This window comes from Ammospiza caudacuta, chromosome 27, assembly GCF_027887145.1.
Source record: "Ammospiza caudacuta isolate bAmmCau1 chromosome 27, bAmmCau1.pri, whole genome shotgun sequence".
NCBI classification, from domain to species: Eukaryota; Metazoa; Chordata; class Aves; order Passeriformes; family Passerellidae; genus Ammospiza; species Ammospiza caudacuta.
Window position 1 is genome coordinate 1,340,522 of NC_080619.1, and position 16,464 is coordinate 1,356,985.

Consider the following 16,464-nt stretch of genomic DNA (forward strand, 5'->3'; position numbering starts at 1 on the left):
ATTACCTTGAAGGGACCTCTCAAGATGATAGCTTGCTGCCGTGTGATTTTTTCTACTTCAATGAGAGCTAAGCTAACAACAAACAATCCTTTTTCCCAGGTAGTGTATCTTTTTTCAGCATCTTTAAAACCACAGGAAAAGAAGCTGACAGGCCTTGTTGGGCCTTCGGGACCTCGCTGCCAGATGTGTATTGATAGCCCTGAGGAGGCAAATCCCCATTCCACTTGGAAAGGGTCTTTAGGATGGATGGGCCCCAATGCCTGATGTGCAGTGCCTTCAAAAATCAATAACTGCAGTGCTTCCTCCTGAGAAGGAGTCCAATCCCATTTGATTCCTTTCCTCAGTAAATTGTAAAGGGGCCTAGCAATGATTGAGAAATCTGGGATGTGTTTCCTCCAGAATACTAACAGTCCTAAGGCTTGCTGGAGGTCTTTTTTGTTTTCAGGCATTTTCATCTGCTCTAGAGAAGTTAAAGTATCAGGTGGGATGCATGTGCTGCCAGATCGCCACCAAATTCCCAGGAATTTCACTTCCTGAGAAGGCTTTTGGATTTTCTCTGAGGGGATCTTTAAATCAAGGCTCTCCAGATAAGAGATTATATTCTGCTGGAGATCCCCCACCTCTTTAATTTCCTCTCCTCCTACCAAAATATCATCAATGTATTGGTACACAGCTACAGTGTCAGGTTTAGGTATTTTTTCTAATTCTTTTGCTAAAGCATGATGTGCTAGTGTTGGAGAGTGTTTGTATCCCTGAGGGAGTCTGGTGAATGTGTACTGTTGTCCCTCCCATGTGAATGCAAAGCGATCCATGTCCTCTGGCTGTATAGGTATCATGAAGAACATGTCTTTGACATCTATGGTTGCCATGATTGTGTGAGCCTTTTCTTGTATTGATATTATCAGTTCAGCTAAATTTGGCACTGCTGCAGTCAGAGGGTCAGTGTTGGCCTTCAGCCTACGGTAATCAACCGTAAGCCTCCACTTCCCGTTAGGCTTTCGGACTGGCCACATGGGCGAATTGTATGGGGAGTGTGTGTTAAACAATTATTCCTTGATCACGCAATTCCTGAATAACTGGTTTGATGCCTTCTCTAGCTCCAGAAGGCAAGGGATACTGTTTCACATTGATTGTTTTACTGTAAGGCAGTGCGGATGCGGTCTGAAGCAGTCTAATGTTAAGTTGTGGAGTGCCAAAAGACCACAGGAAACCCTCAGTGTCTTCCCACTGTCTTCCTGAGAGGACATCCATCCCTAGCAGATTATTCGGTATGTCTCCAATTACCATTTTGACAATCAATTGATTTTCTTCTCCAGGGAGTGTTATTTTGACTAAAGCAACGTTCATGGGTTCTATGGTTCCTAAAGCATTAAGAACGCAGCATTGCTTTTTTGTTGGAACAACTCCACACTTCTGGGCATCTCTATGTGTCAGTGCAGAGATCTGGGCTCCCGTATCTACAATGTAGGTTATCAGAACTTTTTTAGGACCTGTGATTGCTGTAATTAACATGTCTCCTGATTTATTTTTTGTGAGCCTTCATAAATAAACCAAATCTCCACCCCTTCGCTCACCTGTAAGCGGTGGAGATATTAGTTTCCCGAAAGCTCTGTTGGTGAAGATTCGCTGTTTGTGATTTGGGGCACGGGCGGGTGGGCAGTTACGTTGCTTAGATTCTGTGAAAGAAGTTGCGAAAGAGTTACTTCCGGCTTACTGCTGGCGCTTTTCAGGAGACACGCAGCCAGGGTTTCACTGTCCAAGTTCTGTGAAAGAAGCTGAGAAAGAGTTAATTTTGGCTCACTGGCTGTGTTCTGTGGGAGAGGCTGAGATGTATTGTGTGTACTGAACTGTGTACTGGTAGGAGTGTTTGTTAATTTCTGGTGAGGGAGGGGGATTGGTGCACTGGGCTGGGTATTTGATCTCCTAAAATTCCAGTTAGTTATGATTTTCTGCAATTTTTCAAGTGGTAAACCATCCATTATGTCCTGGGAAACCCCTTTCTTTATCCCCAGCATCCACCAGCGTTGTCTGTTGGAAATCTGTTTTCTTGGTTCTACGTTTTCAGTGTTAGGGGTTCCCATAAATCGGACACCTTTTGTTTTTTGGGATTTTTCTTCCAGGGTTTTTACAGGCCCATACTGTCTACAATAGTTTATTAAATCAACTGCTACCTCACCCCATGTCCAAGTCTTGCGATTACTATTAGATGTGTCAGATGGTGTTGTGGGAGCCTGTGTTGGTGTGTAGGGTGAAGGTGCAGTGTCAGTGGACTCAGACTGATCAGTGGAGTTGTTAAGAAGTCTTTCTAATCTATCTATTGGGCTTAGAGCCATAATTGTTTTCTGAATAGTGATTGCGGTTGATTTCAATGTTTCTGGAAGCCCACGAATTAAAGGGGTCATAATTTCAGGCTTCACAGGCAATTGCATTGGGGATTCAAAACCAGGAATTAATTTTTTCTCATGAATCATTTGCAAACATGCAGCTTTTTGTACACTTTCTAGGATTTGGTCAGGGGTAGTGGCAATTGCTAAGGGATCACCCCTTTCCAGGGGATTTATTCCCCCGGCCCAATAGGCTGCACGTTGTGTTAGAGACCAGGCATCACGCTTATCTCCTGTTGTTAGGAAAACACCGTGCCCCCAGTAACCACTGGCTTCTTGTTCAGTTAACTTAATCTGGTCTCCGCCAGTGAGGGACACACGGAACACATATTCTGTTTCTGATTCGTGGGGGAGGCGACCAAATTCCTTTTTCAATTTAGCTAATTCGGTAGCGCTGAATGGTGTTTGTTTGGTTGTTATGTGGGGATCCATGTCTTCATCATTAATGTAATTATATTCAGTTTTAATAAAAGGTCTCAAATGAGGACAACAATTTTCCCCACAATTTTTAGCTATTTCAGATTCTTTTTGTTTTGCTGCCTCGAGTTCTTTGTAAGGATAAATCTTTTTAATGCAAGGTGTTACTTTTTCTTCCTCCTCTGTAGAGGAGTTGATTTTGTGTATGGCTTTGGTGTGTTCTTCCCTAAGAGCAGCTCGCAGCATGTAAATTTCATTTCTGTCCTCATTTAACTGTTTTTGCAAAATTTCAACCAAATTTTGAAGGGAATCTATAATTACCATTTCCTCAATTCTCCGTTTACAGCGGTTTTCTATGGCTGCAGTAAGACATGCTCCAAGAACTGAGCAAAGAATGTTTTTATTTTTACCCATTTTAAATTTTGATTCATGTTGCAGAGAACATATTCTATCAATGACATTTTCCAAATTAAACCAATTTTCTCTGCCCAAGTTTCTCCGCCGGATGACGGTTTAGCATGGTATTTAGCAAGCAGCGTGTAAAAGTCAGCTTTTGCTTTAGGATTGAGATTTTCACTCATTTTGTGTGAAGGGACTAGGACTATACCAGGGAGCTGATTTGCGAACTCAAGCTACACAATCATAGAGACTTTTGTTCCACTCTGTCTCCCTAGATAGCTGAAGAAACCAAATCTGTCTGGAGGGCACTGTTTTAATTGCTTCAAATTGTCCCTTCCTTTCCAGACAGTCCGGACACACACACTCACACACACACAAATGTTTTCTCTGTGAGGGGACTAGAAACCTAGAACAGGGAAAAGCCGCTCAGCCTTCGCTGCGCCGCCCCTCGCTCCCTGTGTAGGTGAAGGGACAATATCTGTCTAAAAGGCACTGCTTAATTACTTCAAGTCTGTCCCTTCCCTTTTAGACAGTCCAGGTACACAAAATACAGCAGTAAAAAAGAGTAACAGGTTCAAATTCAGCTCAAAAAACAACAGTAACAGGTTCAGATTCAATTCAAATACAACAACAACAACAACAGTATCAATATCAGTATCAATATCAGTAACAGCATCAATATCAGGATCAGGAGAAGTATCAGTGTCAGTGTCCATGCTGATAAAGTCAGTAGCAGAAGTGACAGTAACAATTTTCCTGCTTTTGCACCGAAAAATCTTTTGTGTCAATTCCGGAGCCTGTGTGCTCAATCGAGCGTGAGATTTGGCTTTGGCGTGTGTAGTCTGCGAGACAAACTACACAAAACCTGCAAAATCTCACTGGCTGCTGGAATCCTTGTCCGTGACGCCAATTATGTGAAGGTCCGCCCGAAATAAACGGGTGAAGAATGATTTTTGGGTGCAAAAATAACCAACACAAGGCACAGGGGTTTTGCAGTAACAAATCAACAAGGTGCAATTTATTGATTATAACCACAGCTAAATATGCGTTTGGTTAAGGGATCCGGGGAAGAGAAGGGTAAGACAAGGAAAAAGGGAGGAAAGAAGGTCAGGGAATGGGGTATAGCTACCAAAACGTGATGTCTTCGGGGTCCCGCCGCCGAAACTCGCTGGTACACATCTTGGGGAGTACTTGAAGGACAGTCGGGCCGAACCCCAATATATATACTGTTCTTGGTTGGGGGAAGGTAACTGAAATTAAGTTTCCATGGAGGGGAGAAGTCCATTGTTTTCATGGCCGAATGCTCACATGTACGTTAAGTTTTCCTCCTCCCTGAGTTGGGAGGGAGTGCAGTCCCAGTCTCTGGACGGAGGTTGCCAGGGGGGTGCCATGGGGGTGCCATGGGGGTGACAATAGGGTGCCAGAGGGGTTCTTGGTTCCTTGATGAGGGGATTCTCATCTCAGTTGGTCTGTCACGGTGGTTGAAGACAGGCAAGAGGGGTCTTCTCATGGAGCGGGGGGGAGCCACCCCAGAGCTCAGTCCAGCCAGCTCAGAAGTTTGGAAGAAAGTCCAGTTCAATTGTCCAGAAAAGGGCAGCATGCCCCCTTCGAGTACAGCATGGCGTGTTCTGCAAACATCACTTGTGAACACACTAGATAAGCAGGAGACTTTCTTTCCCAACCGGCTCAGCAGTTTTAACCCTTTGGTAGTCTTTTCTCATGACAATTGTGAGGCAAAAAATGAAGGATTTTCGGATGGACTTCTACACACCCACCACCAGAGCTCTTGTTCTCACAGGAAATGTTTGGAACAGAAAAATGTTGACCCTGGAAAGTTTTAGGGGCCTTGGCAAGTTTTAGAAGCACTATTGCAAAGCCTCTTTCTTTGATATCCAATGAGCTATCCCGGAAGGCCTCGTTGGAATGGGAAAACTCTACAGGGAGTGCTGGAGCCAGGCACTGGCACTGGGGCTGGCAGAAATAACACCTGGGTGAAGTAGGACCAGGTGCATGCTCTGCTCAGCCCAGTGGCAGAGCTGAAGGGGGAAGTGTAAAGATAAGGAGTGTCAGGGTTTAGGAGAGGAAGAGGGACTGCTGGAGCCACTCTGAAGCACCCATTGGACAAATGTCCCAGACAGACACCTGCCAAGAAGCTGAGGATCACCAAGGGTGTGACAGCAGGCAGAAGGAGGGGACCCAAAAAGCAGGGGGAATGGAAACAGGTCCCTGCTGGGGGTACAGCAGGGGAATCCCCTCCTGGCCCATCTCACCTTCCCAGCTCCCTCTACACAACAGGTGGTGGCTCTGGGCCTCTGGGGCCGGGACAATCACGGTGTGGACTAGCTCCATCCAGGCTGGAGGGGCAGCCTACGGGGAGTCAGTCCAGCCACGCTGTTTGAGAGGCTCCCTGGGGACGCTGTGCTGAGGGGCAGAGGAGTCCGGGGAGGCTGCACATTGTGCAGGGAGAAATCCTTGAAGCCACACGCAGGATGCCCGTGCCCATGTGCCCAAAGATGAACTGGTGGGGAAGCACAGCAGGAAGCTCTGCCTGGGACTCAGGGAAAACACAGAATTTACAGCTGTGGAAGAAGGGCAGCACCACAGGAAGATGGCGAGGATGTTGTTGGGGCATGCAGGGAGAAAGGTAGAAAAGGAAAGGCTCAGTTGGAACTGAATTTGGCCAATTCCATGTGGGAGAACAGAAAGTGCTTTTACAAAGACATCAGCAATACAAGGAGGAACAAGAACAAACTTTATCCTGAATGCAAGGGGAAACGTTGCCATAAGGGCTGAGGAAAACCCTGAGATGCCTCCTCTGGGTGTCCCAAGCTTGGGTTGCCTCTGCAGAGAGAGATATGTGCTGGCTCTTGGGTGCTCCACAGTCACTAGGCACAGGCACCCATCCTGGAGTGATAGCATTCCCTCACTTTTCCTGCTTCTCTGGGACCATCCCTCTCAAGTAACAGCAAGGAAATAACAGGAGAAGAAATATCCAGGGAAATGAGAACAACAGTCAAAGAAAGAACACTGAAGTAAAGTCTCAGCAGTTTCTTCATCAGAACAAGAGGTCAAGGGCAATCTTCTTTAAATTCTTCTCCATCTCCCACAAGTCCTTCACATTGAATCACACTGTGGGAGACACCTGCATTCCCTCTCTGTTCCTCTTCCTTCTTCCTTTCAAGGCACCAAGGAAGTATTGAACTACCAGCAATTCAGCTTCTCTTAGCTAAGACAAGTCTGTTTGAGCACAGGCCTCCCACAGCCTCCGACATGCATCCCCCTGCTCCAGAATGGGTCCTCCAGGGGCTACAGGTGGATCTCTGCGTCCCTGTGAATTTCCATAGGCTTCAGGGGAACAGGAGCCTCACCATGGCCTTCACCCTGGGCTGCAGGGGAATCTCAGCTCTGGTGCCTTGAGCAGATCCTGTCCCTGCTCCACTGACCCTGGTGTCTGCAGAGCTGTTCCTCTAACATTTCCCACTCCTGTCTCTGTCTTTTGTTCCACACAAGTTATAACCCTTGCCTTCTTAAATATCTTAACTCTAGTATGTTACAACCATTTTAAAAAGCCTTAGCCTTAGCCAGAGAGATGTCCACCATGGAGACCACTGGCAAAGGCAGTGCTGGACATGGGGGAAGGTTCAGGCACCTTCTCACAGAAACTGCTCCAAGTCCCCCACAACAACTTTCACTGCTAGATGTCCCCACCACCAACATCCAGTACCAAAAGCTGGCGACACAAACGCAATACAGATGGGAATGGCTTCACAGTGACACAGGGCAGGCTTAGATCTCGTGTTCAGGAGAAATCCTTCCCTGGGAGGGTGGGCAGGCCCTGGCACAGGGTGCCCAGAGCAGCTGGGGCAGCCCCTGGATCCCTGGCAGTGTCCAAGGCCAGGGTGGACGGGGCTTGGAGCAGCCTGGGATAGTGGAAGGTGTCCCTGCCATGGCAGGGGTGAAACTGGACAGGCTTTAAGGCCCCTTCCAAGCCCATCCATTCCATCCTGCTGCAGATTGATGGCTCTGAGACAGAGTCATTTGGTGACAGCATGGCCTGAACTGCGCTTTGCTGCGAGCTCTGATGCCAAGCACCATCCCGGTAACAAGAGCATTGCTAGAGTGTCATAAGAAGGACCATTGTGACATTGGCAGCAGCCAAGGAGGCGGCCTGCTTCCTGTGCCAGGAGCGTCCCCGGCCCGAGAGCCCCTGCAGGACCATCCAGTTCCTGTGCCAGAAGCTGTGCAGCACCAGCGCCCCGCAGTGCAGTGGGTGTCCAGAGGGCCTGGGGGAGCTCAAATGTGCTCCTTCTCCTGAGCCTGGGCAGAGGCTGCAGCACTGCCCCGTGCTGGGGGGTGCTGATCTGCCCTTGCAGTACAGGCTTTGGACACAACACCTTGGGATGGAAGGTTCCTGGTGATTGTACATATCTTGTGTGTCACATACTGTCTGGAGAAGGAACAGCGCACTGGGCCCACCAAACCTGCCCATTTCCTACCCACACCATGGCCCCAGGCAAGGAAAGCAGGAATGCCCTGTGCCCTTCCCTGGTGCTGGAAGGCAAGGTCTGCCCATAAAGGCCCCCAAATTGCCCTAACAGCCTGGTTTCTGTGCCACCCCAGTGCCCACTGCAGGGCAAAGGGCAGGGCCCCTGATGTGCTCCGCAGGGTGAACACCAAGCACCGTCATGCCCCGGTTGGCCTGTGCGGGGGCAGCAAAGCCCCGTCCTGCTCTAGCTGGGCACAGGGCACAGCACATGCTGTGCACAGCAGGGCCAGGCTGCCCTTCTGCAAACAGAGACAGCCAGGTTTGCAAGGGCCCCAGGGAGCTCGCTTCTCTCACTGCCTCAGCCCCAGGTTTCCCACAGCACAGTCCCACAGCTCTGGTGCCCTTGAGGAAGTTTTTCATGCTCTGACAGCTTCAGCTGCTGCTCTTGGCAATGGCCCTGAAGCAAAGGAGTCCCTGGGCATTCCTCCCCTGCCAGTGTGTGCCCCCCTTGCAGTGCTGATCTTTCCTCTGGGGTCTCTGCCTCTTTATTGGCTCCTGCAGAGCAAGCCAAGCCTACTCATCTGGAGCTGTGGGAACGTCTCTGACAGCAATCCCATTCCCCTGCGATGTTTCCGTCCCATCCTAAGAGAGCCCCAGGAGACACCAGGAAAGAGCCAGCTCTCTGCTCTGCCCCAAGGGACTGAAGGGTTCTTCTCCTCACCATGACACATCCTCCACTCTGCTCTTGTGCTCCCTGGCCTTGAGATGAGCTCCTGCTGCTTGGGGTAACCTCTGAGCCTGTGTTTGTGCCCAGCTGCTGATCTGGTCTCTTGCTGTTCTCCAGCTCACACAACTCTTATACAGACTCGAGGAGAAATAATGGATATGGACATGGAACAAGGCAGAGAGCTGTACACCATCCCAGTGTTGAGCCTCAAGCCCAAGGAGCCTTCAGAGGGAGATGATGAAAGTGTAACGCTTGTTGTTGCCCTGACCCTGAGTACTGAGGGTGATGCCAGCAGCCCGGGTGCTTCCAGAACAAATTCACATCCCCCTCAGCATCTCTTGCGGCATAAAGGCAAAACAAGGGCTCATAACCTGAGGGCCAAGGTCAATAAGAAGCTGCACAAGGCTGAAAGCATCAAGACTGCCAAAAGCAATATGGTGAAAAAGACACCCTCAAGCTGGCATCAAGAGAAGATGGAGTCACATTTATACCAGCAAGGATCAAAGCATTCAGCGTTAGCTGGTGGATTAAAACGTGGTGACAATACCTTCGTGTCTGCACAACACACAGAGATGAGGAGGAAGGTCCAGCTGCCAGCAAGTACTACATCAAGAGACACAAATGGCACAAGAAGGACAGTCAGTACGGGGTTGGATATAATAATCTTTTCTACCAGGTTTCGCAACCTGTGAAAGTGGAGCGAAGGTCCAGATCTGACCAGGGTCTAAACAAGAATCTGGATTTTCTCTCTGACCTGTTGATTGGGAGCCGCCCTGCTGCGAGCAGGAGAGGAAGAGCCACAGCTGAAGAGAAGCATTCCTCTATAGGCAGGCACCTCCTGATGATGACTGGCACCACACAGGAGGAAGACTCCATGTTCCTCAACAAACCTGTGAGGCCCCAAAGTCCAGACCTTGCGCCAGTTCCAAAAGGACGGGAAACCAACGTTGATCATCACCGGCCGCTGCAGGAGGCACACAAAGGCCTGCGAGCATTCATGGCCCACATGGAGCGAGCCCTGAACAGGGACTGCAGCCTGCCCCAGCTCAAGCACACCTGTGCCAGGATGGTCATGAAGACCAGGCTGCTTCTAAAGCTGCTCACTGAGAGGCAAGAGAACCAGGGAGCCTATGATCCCATGGCCCGGTGTCATCTGCAAGAGAACATGATCATTCATATGGACTCGGGGAATGGCAAGGGACTCACACAGAAGGTAGGAGAGCTGCTGGGCACTGCTGCACGTGTCATTCTGGGCAAAGGAGAATGGAAGGATCAATCCTCATACCCTCATGATCTTCCTTTGCTCACAGCGCAAACTGGAAGTTGTGGTGTACGCGATCATGTTTGCGGTTTTGCTGCTTTTCTTCATCTTCGTCTTCCTGATCCTTAAGTGCATCTTCCACATAAGCCAATTTCTTGTTTGACACAGAGCTGTCTGCCTTGTGGCTGGAGTGCCCAGGTGACAAGCCTCATGTGCCACTGCAGATGGCCCTGCATGTGCTGGCTACCACAGGAGATGTTGTTCCAAGCCTGGAGCTTGTGGCAGCATCCACAGCAGCCAGCTCAGCAGGGTCCAGCCTGCCTGAGGGAAGCTTGTCCTGCCTTCTGTCCCAGCTCTCCCTGTGGGATCTCAGCACCTCAGGATGGAGGTGCAGAGAGGCCGAGACCACCCTTGGGGGGCTCGGGAATCCTGGAATGTTGCCAGAAGTGTCTGGTGGCAGGATTTTGATCCTACACAGGAGATGAGACCTGTATGAGGACTGGGAGGAATTCACTGGGTGAATGGTGAAGGGATAAGTTAGTTAAAGTGTAAAACACAGGGTTTAGGATTTTGGTACAGGGGGGTCTAAAGAAGTAAGATGGAGGAATTGGGGCGTGTCCTGTCCTTCTTCTTCTTCTTCTTGGCCTCCATCTTCTGTGGTGGTGGTGGCACTTTGGGATTGGTCATTACTAAAAGTGCACTGGTTAATAAGGGTAGAAGGTATTGGGGAGAAATGATAAATATTGCACACGTAACTTAGGGTATAAAGATAAGTGACCGCCCCGGGGGCTCGCAGTGTGCCCATGGCTGACTTGCTGTGCAGACCTCTGTCGGGCTGAAAGAAAATCTTTTAGATAAACAATTAATAAACACCAAGACCGAGACAAGATCAGAAGTCTCTCCTCGTCCTTTGAAGCGTCGGCTCTCCAAGGCCATCCCTGGGCCTTTCCAGGCCACCAGAACAGCAACACAGAAAACCTTACATCTCCCCAGCTTTGCTTTGCTCTCCTGCCTTCAGCCACACAGCCATGAGAGCTTTTGCCCTCTCCTGTTTGGCAGAATATTACAGGAAAACTCATGTTGCAAATCTCCCATTTTCCTTCCCCAGAAGCGCTCTCGACGTTGTGAACTTGACTCCCAACCCCGCGACACCAGGAATTTGTGTCTGACAAGGTAACTGCTCCCTGCCCCTGCCACTGCTGTGCCACCAAGAGTCTTTCCCGGGCAGAGCAGCTCCTCCTGGGGCCCCGCAGCCGTGCAGGAGCCGCTGCCCAGGACTCTCCCGGCTGTGTTTCCAACACATCGTGTTTGGGGCAGCCCCGGGCGAGCGGCTCCTGAGCGGCAGCGCTGGGCACGACCGGGGGCTCCCAGCCCAACCAGCCCTTGCCACGCCGGCGCTGGGATGGATGTCCTGGGCCCCGGTGTGCTCCCGAGTTTCTGTGAGCACCAGCAATGCCTCTGTGTTCCCAGAACAGTCTCCTCTGCTGATGGCTCTGCCCTATTTCTCCCCGCTCCCTCCCCACAGTGGCTGCTGAAGAACTCACTCCCATCCTCTCCACTTGCCTTTTGCATGCAGGGCTCATTCTCTGCATTGCCAGCCATTGCCATCCCTGCTGGGGCTCCCCATCTTCCTTGGGCTCTGCTGGCACAGCCCCGAGCAGGGAGAGGTGCTGGCACCTGCTGCAGCCCTCCCTGGCCATACCTCCCTCCCTGCTCACGGAGCGGGAGCTGGGAGCTCTGGGCATGGGATGGCCAGATGCCTTTTTGTCCCCATTCACCTCGCTCACTCCATTGCTTTGCAGCGTTGGAAATGCCCCTTCCCAACTCCTCCAGCGGCTGCTGCCCACACAGGGCAGAGCACAGGCAGCCCGGTTGCCCACAGCCTCCATCACCAGCTGCCTTCTCTCTTTAACCCTGTTTTCCCTTCCTGATTTTTTCAGGTTCTGTGTAAAACTGCCACAGAGTGGGAGGAAGTATAACAAGGAGGCACAGCATGTAGAACAGAAAAGGGCAGATAGCTCCCTTGTGACTTGCCTCTGTTCCCAGTCCGTTCCATATGCTTCCCCAAGCTGTTCCCCGTGCTATTCTCTGTTCAGGAAGTCTGAATTGCCATGGGTTCCACGCCTCAGGGATTCCTATGCATCGCAGAGATAAGCATCCCAGCAAGAGACATAGTGTGAAGAACTAAGGTGGAAGACTTTCAAGAAGTTAATGGGATGCCAGCAATTCTTCACTACCCATTTTAGCTGAGGCTCTCCTTGGATGCTGTTTCATTGGTTGTTGTTATTTCCTTGGATGCTTTTTCCTTGGCTGTTATTTTCTTGCTGCCCCTGCTGAGGGAAGGCCAGAGGGTGCTGGAGGCAAGCACAAGCTCTGGACACCCAGAGGAGGCATCTCAGGGTTTTCCTCATCCCTTGTGGCAATGTTTCCCCCTGTATTCAGTAAAAATAAAGTTTGTCCTTGTTCCTCCTGTAAAAGCAGTTTCTGTTCTCCTTTATGGAATTGGCCAAATTCAGTTTGAGATTGTTGTGGGTTGACCCCAGCCAGATGCCAGTCACTCCCAAAGCTGCTCACTCACTCCTCTCTGCAGCTGGACAGAGGGGAGAAAATTTAACGAAGGTTCATGAGTTAAGGACCAGGAGAAAACACTCATCAAATACCATCGAGTGAAAAACAGGCTTGACTTAATAATATTAAATGAATTTATTACTAGCACAATCAGAGCAGGATAAGGAGAAGTAAAAAAAGCCCTTAAAAACACCTTCCCCTCACCCCTCCCTCCTTCCCAGCACTATTGCCTACACCAGCAGCACAAGGAGACAGGGAATGGGGGTTATTCCCCTGCTCTCAGAGAGCAGATCTATCACCCTGCTGCACCACAGGGTTCCTCCCATGGGAGACAGTTCTCCAGGAACTTCTCCAATGTGGCTCCATCCCACCAACAGCAGCTCACTGCAAACTTCTGCAGCATCAGTCTGTCCCACAGGCAACGTTCCTCCCAGAGCTGCTGCGGCATGGGTCACTCTTCCACAGGTGCAGTCCTGCAAGGACAGGCTGCTCCAGCCTGGGAGCAGGGCCCCTCTCTCCACAGGTCTCCCACAGGATCACAGCCTCCTGCAGGCATCCAACTGCTCTGGTGCAGGGCTCCTCCACAGCATGCAGGCGAATCTCTGCTTCCCCGTGCATCCCTGCAGGCTGCAGCCACACTGCTGCCCCACCATGGTCTCTCCACTGCCTGCAGAGGAATCTCGGCTCTGGAGCCTGGAGCATCTCCTCAGCCTCAGTCTGCACTGCCCGTGGAGCCTGCAGGTGGTTCTCCTCACATGTTCTCGCTCCTGCTTTTCTCTAGTCCAAATTAAAACTGTGTCACAACTTGATTGCGGTTTCTTCTTAAATCTGTTATCATAGAGTTGTAACGACCATTTCTAATTGGGCCAGCCTTGAGAAGGTGCCAGAACAATCTGTCATGTCCGCCAGTGCCAATGCCAGTGGGCTCCAGGGTGGACATCCACCTTTAGAGCCATCAGGGATTGGTTCTGTGAAAAATGCTAATTACTTGTTTTTAAAATTTTAGAAGTTTAATAGTAATAAAATGGTAATAAAAAAATAGTAACACAGTTAGAGTAATAATAATTTGGACAATTTGAATTAGGAGAATATGAGACAATAAATACAAAGAGTTACAGACGTCGGGGTACCTTTTTCTGGACAGCACGAGCCTGAAAAAGGACACCCGTTAACAGAGGATTAACCCTTAAAAGCAATAGCTTGTTGCATAGTCATACAGTTCATACATGATGCATAAATTCCATTCAAATACAGGATTCTGTCTGGCCATCGTCAACTTCTTCCTCCAAATCCTAACAGCGCCTTCGAGGTGGGAAGAAGTTTATTTCTTCTGATAAGAGGGCAATAAATTCTTTTTGCAAGATTCAGGTGTCCTGTGGCTGCTATCTCGCTGCGAGTCCTTTCTTTAAAAAAAGTATCCTACATAGCATCGTTTCTATTTTAACATTTTTTATAACCTAAAACTATATTTAACACTGTACTAAAGAGAATTAATACAGCATTACTTTCTGACACAACACATATAATATTCATTTTAATATTTGTGAAAAGCCATTCATAAAAGACATGCATTTTTCACACTTTATTCTGGCCAGGATGTTGTTCTGGCCAGGACGTGCAACAGAAATCATTTCAGCCACACATTGCCCAGGTGTGTAGAGAAAATAATTCCATGACATATGAATTTTACTAGATTGTTTTCCTAGACTTTATACAGTCAAAACACATAGAAATTAATTCGTTCAATGTTCATTGTTCCCAAGTTACGCAGGTCTTAGTATTTGGTTTCTTACGGGTTACGGATGTCTTCCCACTGATGCTAATTTGTTGCTCATTCCTTGGTGTTCTTATCAGTCTTTTCCAGACCAGGTGTCTCCAACTCCATCGCCAGGGGTGATGTTTGGAGTTGATGATCATTAATGGTCATTACTGGTCGTTATCTTTTGTGTATCTTCTGTGCTACTCCCAGTCTGTTGACATGTTTTGTTTTTGTTGACTTTTTTTTGCTGTTTTGTAACCTGCGCTTGGCAGGGGCCTGGGGCATCCTAGTCCAGGCTCTTGGCTTCAACTGCCTTCTTCCACTGCAATTATCCTTGCATGGAAACTGTTATGCCACAGACTGTACAATGAGACAATTCCTGAAACAGAAATGAATTCCAGCTATGGAAAATCTCACTGCCATATTTAGAAACACTTCAGCAAAGACCTTGGAAAAAGCATGGGAAAGGTGATGTGTGATTACCTGGGACCCAGGAAACAGAGCTGAAGGTGGAGAACAAGCAGATAGCAAACAGCTTCTACTTCTTCTTGCTCCAGCCACTACTGCAAGTGCAGCTTCCCTGGAATTTCATGTCCAGTGTGTCTTCCAAGCTCAAAACATGAACAAACAGGTACCCCAGCACCACAGAGTACAGGTGTACTTTGACACCACAGACCCACCATGAGAACTGGAACCCAAGGTCAAATCTAAAAATTGTCCTTCCAGCTTCTTCCCACTTGGTGCTCTTATCTTTTGATTATTCTTGACTTTTCCAGTGCTATGCCTAAGATGATCCTTCGGGCACCCTAAGTACACATCCAATTCAGGGAACACCAAGTTATCCCTGGGCTGGGAAACAAAAGACAAGAAGTATTGAAAAATCATCCCTTGCCTTGAGGGTGTCCAGTCCTGGGAGTATGTCCTTCCCACCACCCTTTTGGCCTTTTCCCAGTCTGAGTAATTCTGGAAATGTACATCCAAACCCAAGTTAGACACATTGGAGTGTGTTCTGCACACCAGAAACCACAGCCCCAAGCACTAAGAGTCTGAATATGCTCTGGATTGCAACTCACAACCTCAGTAGAACCTACATGGTAAAGCCTCCTCCGAGAGAGGAAAACACATGACATGTCAGCCCTTGTGGCAGCTGCATCACTGAGTAAGGTAAAGCATTGGGTCTTACTCTGATACTGTAAAATACTACAAACCGTGTGGATCTGAGGTTTAAAAGTTACTTCTAAGTCAACAAAAAGGTCTCTGAGACAATTCACTGAATTCATGGCTAGACCCCAAAATATGTTTCCGAGTGCATAAAAACCTGTATGAAAAGAAGAACACAAAGCTTCCCACATGCATTTTATTGTATTTCCAGCAAACATTTTAAGACCATTCACATCAGAATGAGGTCACTTGGTGCCAGCACAGTGTTAGAACAGGCACATCAGGAGACTCACCTGAAAATATTCACTACAGACACTACATCCTATCACTCCATCTGCAGCATAATCATTTCTCACAGACACTCAGTTGACTCCCATTAGGAAATGGATCGCTGTTCCCAGAAGCAAATCCCCAGGGTGATTTTTTACTCTCTGCAAACAGCAGGAATGATTGAAGACAGCTGCTGTCATAGGGGAAAAAAAGGAAGATTTTTGTGATCAGACATCTTTAGCTATGAGGGCTTTATTTTCTACCTGGAACCACTAAGCTGTTCTGCCTTGGTACTCTCCACCTGCTTCCAAATGCCTCCATGGTGTTCATCTCTTTGGATCTGCCATCCCCCCCACTCTGACAGGAAGCACAGCTCTGACACCACAGCAAGTGTCGAACACATGAACAGGTACAGGCAGGGACTCACGAAGTCCAGCAGGTTTTGCAGCACAGCTTATTGTGCTTCATGGTTTCAGTTTTTTTGTTACAAATTCACTGCAGTTTAACCTAATCAAAAACATTTGGCAAGACTTAATAATAACCCAGAGAATCCAGTGAACCACCAATGTGGTATCGCAGCCAGTTCAGCTGAGTTTTGTGCAAGAAAAACTGTGTGTTTGAACTTTTATTGAATCCTGTTCCAGTGATTTTTGCTTTTCTTTTTCTCCATGACAATGTGAGGGCTTTTGGTTTCTGGCTGCATAAATCTCAGGCAGTATCTGAAAGAAACTTCACAGTTTGGGTCTTCTGGGAAAGCCAAATCTACCTGGATTTATGTAGCCAGAAACCAAAACCTTTCCCCAAAACATTTTTATATATTCCTATAATTATTTTATATACATATAAACATATAAATAAATGTAATATAAATAAGATACAAAAATATTAGAATATACTATATATAAAATATAGAAAAATTATAAATACATATATAATTTATATATACTCATCTATTCCGACTATGTGCACTTACTCTATAGAATACCTATTTATACGTAGAGATCTATTGGCATGTATCTGTTTAACTTATTG

The 16,464-nt window shown here is 48.1% G+C and overlaps 1 long non-coding RNA gene across 1 annotated transcript; it reads right to left on the reverse strand.

Annotated features, from left to right (window-relative positions):
• Positions 1-12,954: 12,954 nt before the first annotated feature.
• Positions 12,955-15,563, reverse strand: LOC131568614 (uncharacterized). The gene is made up of 3 exons (XR_009275742.1): positions 15,456-15,563; positions 14,485-14,850; positions 12,955-14,380 (listed from the first exon to the last, which is right to left on the reverse strand). It is a non-coding gene; the product is annotated as an uncharacterized LOC131568614 (long non-coding RNA).
• Positions 15,564-16,464: the final 901 nt, after the last annotated feature.